At 42.1% G+C, this 8,521-nt stretch overlaps 1 pseudogene; it reads right to left on the minus strand.

Moving 5' to 3' along the window:
• Positions 1-5,689, minus strand: part of LOC123191548 (sodium/hydrogen exchanger 8-like) — a 17,681-nt pseudogene extending 11,992 nt beyond the window's left edge.
• Positions 5,690-8,521: the final 2,832 nt, after the last annotated feature.

The following is an 8,521-nucleotide window of genomic DNA, read 5'->3' on the forward strand; positions in this document are numbered from 1 at the left end:
GCGATGGTGTAGGGAACGCGCGTGCCGCGGAAGAGGTGGCGGCAGGCGGCGCCCAGCACGAGGGACACGCCGGCGAAGAGCACGGCGTCGTCGGGCTCGACGGCGGTCGCCATCAGAAGGGAGGAACCAGACTCGAGATACTGTCGGTACTGCTTCCTGAAGAAGTGGCGTATTCCTGGGAGCACAATTGCTCTGTATGACTGCAAATTGGATAAAAGATAAAATGAACTTATTAAATGTGCAGGCGTGAGGTTAATTTAGAAATACTGGATTGGCAGCAATTCAAGTATAAAATCGCCTCAAAAAAACACATGTGACAATGGTACCAACTTTCTGAGCAATCGGCATCATATAATATTACAAATACTTATAGATACATCCATTTTATCCATTTTTAGGACAAGTATTTTCGGACGGAGGGCAAAAAAGGCAAATATTTACAGAAGTTCATGAAAAATTCATCCTTACACAACCCAACCCCTGCATAATTCAATATGTAGACGGCTGAAGAAAGCTAGGACTGTTATAGTTTCTCCGGATTTGACCATCTATCTTCAAGTAGTAGTCCGAGAAATAGAAAGAGTGTCGCAATTCCGCATAACAAATTGGACAACTAGGTCACATCAGTATACACAAAATAACAAAAATATCCCAAGTGAACAATGATATGCACTGAAGGGCTACTCAAATATGTCCCAGTTAAGACTTCCTCAGAGATTCCAAACTTCAAAGCATGTCATAAATTTCAAATTATACCATTTTGTAATTATCTAACAAGATGGCATTTCAAAACATTGGTGTATAAATAATCTGATATGCTTGTTTCTTGTACATGGATGGATCTAATCTGATATGCCACTGCTTCAAGTATGATGGTGGGCTCTCTGTGGAAGTGCTAGGGTTACCATAGTCGGCATGATCACTCTGAGCGGCAGAGAGCATGAAACATAAAGGCGAGTCGAGCGGATCGGCTAAGGACCCGGCCGAAGAACTACTTGATTGGCTACATCTGCATGAAGAAGGTGTCGAGGAGTTCGTATGGGAAGATGAGATCACAGACCCGTCGAGAAAGCCAAGTGGATGGCAATTGCTAAGGTACATACTACGCGAGGGTTTAGCCCTAGCACGCTGTTCGCGGATATGAGATCGGCGTGGAACCCGACAAAGGAAGTGATCTGGAGACGTGTTCAGGAGAATTTATTCAGTCCAGTTTGATGCCTAGGCAATTGGAACAAGGCAATGATCATGGGACCATGGTTCTTCAGAAATCAGGCGTTCCTTATGGAAGAACTAGATCATTGATGGCGTGTGTTGCCGCGCCCGTCTATATAGAATTTCTTAATCTTAAATATAGAAAGACATGAATCATGAATTTTAATTAAATTTGCATCTAGTAATCTATTTGTTAGCAATAGTAGAGACGTGAACTTCAGTTGGCTTGCAAAAAGGTATTGGGGTAGTGTGGCAGGACATGGTGTTTCTTCGGTCTAATGGGCTTCAATCGGTGCGAGAACACGTGATGGTGTAGATGGTTAAACTAAGCAAAGGAAAGTGTGCTCGATCATATTTGGGACTGTAGATCCGTACACAGCGTATACTGATGTTTCTAGAAAAGGATAAGATAAAACTGCACTTTGTTTTCTTTGGTAAAAAGGGAGAACACATACTACAATACAACGTTTTGATATTTTGCAATGGGAACTTCTAGAAATTTTTAGTGTGGGGAGAAAATACATGATGCACTAAATATATTTATCTGATATGTTGCTAACTAATCGATCTTAAATAAAGTTGCACACCATTATTTTTTCTGTGTGTTGGCCAGACATAACATGCACATTTTTAGTATTTTGCTTTCATGAATCAAAGAATTAAGAGAATGCACACATGGACATCCAAGAAGAAATCTGATTTGTGCATTTCATCGAACAAAGGACCGACCAAATCTGAAGCTAATAAAGGGGGCAAAGATAGTAGTATGAAGGAAAGGCACATACGATTGAAGATTTGCAGTGTCCTTTGAGCTACAGCAGTGATTCAGTGGTACACATGCACGGGAGTGAGAGGGCGCCCGTGACGCCGAGGATTAGCCAGATATTGCTTCTCACCACGCAAGCACCGGCTACCATGGCACCTGCCCTGTACCGCGTCCGCTCGAGTTGCAGAACAGCCAAAGCACTCCATGCCCCCGTTCATCCTAGAAACTGTGAGATGAGTGAAAAACAGTCCTACCTTCAGATTCTTTAATCATCCTGATATGTATAATGAATATGCGATGCAAATTTGAAAAAAGGTAAAATAAAAATCATACATTAGGGTGCCCAAACCAATTTCATCTCCAACTTAAAATGAGCAATCAACATGCCCACTCACCGATTCCACACAGATCAAACTTCTAGAGTTCCTTTTCCATGGCCGGACCGCCATGGGGATGGACTGATTACACAGCAAGCAGACACGAACAAGTGACCTGATGACTTGAGTTCGCTTGTTTGTCCGGTGGTCTTGTAGCAAGCAGGTACGAACAACAGCTGTGATGTCCTGAAACTCTGAAGCTAGGTGTTATATAGAAGATTGTAAGCCCCAAGAATGTTACAGTATTGACAGACAGCGGCACTTTTGCGTTATCTGACTAATGTAGCGGCACGGATAATGTTTCTAACTGACTGCAACATGGCCAAAATGAGTGGTTGTCATTTTTCATAAGAGAAAATATGGGCTTGTCCTGTTAGTGTAAGACCTACAGTTTGTATTGGCTAATAACCTGATTTGGAAAACAAATGTGTTAGGCAAAGACGCATATGCAGGAGCATATTCTTCAGAGCAGCAGTTCGGTAACAGCCAAAGCACTCCGTGCTCCCGCTCGTCCCAGAAACTGTGAGATACTGAAAAACAGTCCTACATTCAGATTCTTATAATTATTTTGATATATATAACGAATATGTGGTGCAAATTTGACAAAAGGGTAAAAAAATAAAAATCATAGATTAGGGTGCCCAAACCAATTTCATCTCAAACTCGGGATGACCGATCAGCATGCCCAAATAAAGGTGTACATGCAAAATCCTTGCCTAAGCGCCCACTCACCAACCCACGCAGATCAGACTTCTAGGGCTCCATACGAATCAAAGAGAGGGGGCGTGGTGAGTGCTTACGGAATGCACGAGGAGTACCTCTCCCTTGCGAGGGCAGCGCCGCGAGCGACCTGGGCGGAGGCGTGCGGCGACTGGGGCGGCGGCGGGCGTGTCCAGTCCGGACAGGGATCAGGTGTGCTATGAACATGCATGATTTTTTTCAAATTCTTTTACAATGTTTAAATATGAATTTGGACCGCAAGTCACACGGTGACATGCAAAGGTGCATGTCACCTGATCCCTGTCCGTCCAGTCCGGGTTCGAGCCATCCACTGGACCTCCTCCTTGCATCGATACCGCATCTCTCGTCGATCCAAATCCAATAGAGGGAAAATCTTATTACCCGCTCACTGCGGCAAACTGCCGGCGCTTCGCACAGGGGCGAGCGACCGAGCGATGCTTTGGGCCGGCCCACTTAGGTACATAGCTTACGAACTGCCAACTTCGGTTTTCTGAACCTTCTAGAAGGTTCTATGAACCGGTTTTTTTTCCTTTTATTGGTTTTCCACTTTTCCGTTTCTTTATCTTTTCTCTTTTTTTCTGTTTCTTTTTCATTTTTTGTTTTTTGTTTCCTTTTCTTTTTCAAGTTTGTTTTCCTTTTTCAGAACATGTTTGCAGTTTTATTCATTTATATGAACCTTCTAGAAGGATTTTTTTATTCATTTTTCTTTTCTTCTCTTTTTACAGAAAATATCGAAAAAAAATAAATTTTGCTCGTGTTTCCAAAAAATGTTCTCAAAATTCAAAAAATGTTCTCGTTACACAAAAAAGTTTAAAACTTTTGAAACTCAGAAAATGTACCAGATTTCAATTTTTGCTCACATATTCAAAAAATGTTCGCGCTTCCAAAAAATATTCGGGATTTTTCAAAATTGTTCTGCGTTTCAAAATTTGTTCTCAAGACTCAAAAAATGTTCGTGCTTTAAAAAATTGTTCACGCTTCCAAATTTGTTCTGGATTTTTCAAAAGTGTTCTCTGTTTCAAAATTTGTTCTCAAGATTCAAAAAAACGTTTGTTCTTTAAAAAGTAGTTCACACTTCCAAATTTGTTCTCAAGATTTAAAAATCATTCGTGCTTTAAAAAATTGTTCATGTTTTCGAAAAATGTTTGGGAAATTCAAAATTTGTTCGTTTTCATAAAATTTGTTCACATATTCAAAAAAATCATGTTTCAAAATTTGTTCACAAAATAAAAAAAAATCCCGCATGTTTAATTTTTTCACTAATTAAAATTTTTTGTTCCTATTTCCGAAAATTGTTCACATATTCCAAAAAGTACTGCAGTTTTTTTAAAATAATCATGATTTCGAAATTCATACCCAAATTCAAAAAATGCTCGATTTTTGTAAAAATAGTTTAATTTTGAAAAATATTCAGTTTTCCAATTTTGTTATTGTTTTCAAAATATGCTTTGTGTTTATGAAAAGTAGTTCATAATTTACATATATTCACGTATTCAATTTTTTGTTCCTGTTTGTTTTTAAAAAAATTGAGTCCCCTAATAATGTTTGTGTTCAAAAAGTGTTTCTTTTTAAAAAATTACGCTTCAAATTTTAAAATAAGTTTTAATGTGCAACGGGTTATAGTTCATATACTGCGGGTTGCCACTGTACTCACTAAATATTAGATAGTATAGTGGCTACTGACATGCTTCCCTGCCCGAAGGACTCGAGTTGGATCCCTCGCCCACAAGTTTTAATTTTATGGAATTGGGTGAATTGGTTTTTATTTTTTGCCGCCGCGACAGTTTATTTAATCTTCCGCTGCTATTCTTTCAAAGTAGCTAGCCTGGTGCAGTGCCTAGAGCATCGCGCACAACTATAGAAGGTCGTGGGTTTGAATCATATTGGTGCAGCATGCTCTTTTTTTGCAAATTTGTCATTCTTGAAGGACAGCGAATGGGCCGACCCAGTTGCACGACCCCCTGTTTGGCCGCAAAAAGCGGCATATAAGAGGTCCCCCAATAGAGCTCCTCGCGTTGGGGGGACTGGATGAACTCTTCCGAACCGCACCACTGGACCCCCTTCACCGAAGCGCATGGGCCAGAATGAGCTGGGTGACGGCCCAGTGAGCCAGAGGCCTCCGTTTTGGCCTCTGGAGCAGCAGGCCGTAGGACAGTTGGCCCACTGTTAATCAAACGCGGGACAGATGGTTTAACACAGAGATCTGACGGACAAAAATGTTGAGATCGCGAAAACGAATGGCCGAACACCCAAATCGTTGTGAGGGCAGGGATTAAGTGCATATTGTCCTTAAATACGATGGCTTCATTAACCTTAGAACGGTCGGTCTAGGCACATGTGCCCAAATTGCCAGACAGCTTTTGGAGTGAGCCAATCATCAGAGATACGTGTAACCCATGGGAGAAATCCTGGAAGTCCATATCAAATTACCGATAAGATTTGTTGGTGAGTTTGTGCATATCAAATTACACACAAGGAGGGCGATGGTGTAGGGGACGCGCTTGCCACAAAAGAGTTGGCGGCAAGCGGCACCCAGCACGAGGGACACGCCGGCGAAGAGCACGGCATTGTCGGGCTCGGCGGTGGTCGCCATCGGAAGGGAGGAACCAGACTTGAGATACTGTCGGTACTGCTTCCTGAAGAAGTGGCGTATTCCTGGGAGCACAATTGCTCTGTGTGACTGCAAATTGGACAATAGATAAAGTGTACTCCCTCCGTAAATAAATATAAGAGCATTTAGATCACTAAAATAATTATCCAAACGCTCTTATATTTCTTTACGGAGGGAGTACTTTTTAAATGTGTAGGCGTGAGGTTAATTTAGAAATACTGGATTGGCAGCAATTCAAGTACAAAATCGCCTCCAAAAAACACATGTGACGATGCTACCAACTTTCTGAGCAATCGGCATCATATAATATTACAAATACACAAAAGGCAAATATTTATGGAACTTCATGAAAAAAATCATCCTTACACATGTTGAGGAACGCAGTAATTTCAAAAAAATTCCTACACACACGCAAGATCATGGTGATGCATAGCAACAAGAGGGGAGGGTGTCGTCCACGTACCCTCGTACACCGTAAGCGGAAGTGTTATGAGAACGCGGTTGATGTAGTCGTACGTCTTCATGATCCGACCGATTCAAGTACTGAACGTACGACACCTCCGAGTGCAGCACACGTTCAGTTCAGTGACGTCCCACGAACTCCGATCCAACAGAGCTTCGAGGGAGAGTTCCGTCAGCACGACGGCGTGATGACGGTAATGATGATGCTACCAACGCAGGGCTTCGCCTAAACACCACTACAATATGACCGAGGTGGATTATGATGGAGGGGGGCACCGCACACGGCTAAAAGATCAACTGATCAACTTGTGTGTTCTAGGGTGCCCCCCTCCCCACGTATATAAAGGAGGGAGGGGAGGCCAGCCGGCCTCTCTAGGCGCGCCAAGGGGAGAGGAATCCTCCTCCTAGTAGAAGTAGAATTCCTTCTTTCCTAGTCCTACTAGGAGGGGGAGGAAGGAGAAGGGGAGGAGAAGAAAAGAGGGGGAGCTGCCCCTCCCCTAGTCCAATTCGGACTAGGCCCATGAGGGGCGCGCAGCCAGGCCTCGTGTCTTCTCCTCTTTTTCCCTTAAAGCCCACTAAGGCCCGTATATACTCTCGTATTCCCGTAACTCCCCCGGTACTTTGAAAAATACCGGGATCACTCGAAACCTTTCCGATGTCCGAATATAGTCTTTTAATATATCGATTTTTACGGCTCGATCATTTCGAGACTCCTCATCATGTCCGTGATCTCATCCGGGACTCCGAACAACCTTCGGTACATCAAATCATATAAACTCATAATACCAATCGTCACCGAACGTTAAGCGTGCGGACCCTACGGGTTCGAGAACTATGTAGACATGACCGAGACATGTCTCCGGTCAATAACCAATAGCGGAACCTAGATGCTCATATTGGCTCTTACATATTCTACGAAGATCTTTATTGGTCAAACCGCATAACAACATACGTTGTTCCCTTTGTCATCGGTATGTTACTTGCCCGACATTCGATCGTCGGTATCTCAATACCTAGTTCAATCTCGTTACCGGCAAGTCTTTTTACTCGTTCCGTAATGCATCATCCCACAACTAACTCATTAGTCACAACGCGTGCAAGGCTTATAGTGATGTGCATTATCGAGAGGGCCCAGAGATACCTCTCCGATACTCGGAGTGACAAATCTTAATCTCGATCTATGCCAACTCAACAAACACCATTGGAGACACCTATAGAGCACCTTTATAATCACCCAGTTACTTTGTGACGCTTGGTAGCACACAAAGTGTTCCTCCGGTATCCGGGAGTTGCATAATCTCATAGTCATAGGAACATGTATAAGTTATGAAGAAAGCAATAGCAACAAACTAAACGAGCATCGTGCTAAGCTAACGGATGGGTCAAGTCAATCACATCATCCTCTAATGATGTGATCCCGTTCATCAAATGACAACTCTTGTCCATGGCTAGGAAACTTAACCATCTTTGATTAACGAGCTAGTCAAGTAGAGGCATACTAGTGACACTTAGTGTGTCCATGTGTTCACACATGTACTAAGTTTCTGGTTAATACAATTCTAGCATGAATAATAAACATTTATCATGATATAAGGAAATAAATAATAACTTTATTATTGCCTCTAGGGCATATTTCCTTTAGTCTCCCACTTGCACCAAAGTCAATAATCTAGTTCACATCGTCATGTGATTTAACATCAATAGTTCACATCTTTATGTGATCAGTTCATATCTCCATGTGACTAACACCCAAAGGGTTTACTAGAGTCAATAATCTAGTTCACATCGCTATGTGATTAACACCCAAAGAGTGATCATGTTTTGCTCATGAGAGAAATTTAGTCAACGGGTCTGCCACATTCAGAGTCATATGTATTTTGCAATTTTTCTATGTCTACAATGCTTTGCTCGGAGCTACTCTAGCTAATTGCTCCCACTTTCAATATGTATCTAGATCGAGACTTAGAGTCTTCTAGATCGGTGTCAAAAGCTTGCATCGACGTAACTCTTTACGACGAACTCTTTTATCACCTCCATAACTGATAAACATTTCGTTAGTCCTCTAAGGATAATTTTGACCGCCGTCTAGTGATCTACTCCTAGATCACTGATACGTCCATTTTGCATCATGCTTTTATATCGATATTTATTGCATTATGGGCTGTTATTACACATTATGTCACAATACTTATTGTTGAGGCATATCTCTCTCGAGGTAGTTTTGGTGATTGATGACAACATGTTTGCGGACTAATCATGTGCTTTGAGTAGTTCACAGATTCATCCTTGGCACGAGACGTTTTCCTCCCTTCCGAGTGTCATTCAAGATGGTGTAGCTCTTTCGTTTCTCTC

This window comes from Triticum aestivum, chromosome 2A (assembly GCF_018294505.1).
Source record: "Triticum aestivum cultivar Chinese Spring chromosome 2A, IWGSC CS RefSeq v2.1, whole genome shotgun sequence".
Classification (NCBI taxonomy): Eukaryota; Viridiplantae; Streptophyta; class Magnoliopsida; order Poales; family Poaceae; genus Triticum; species Triticum aestivum.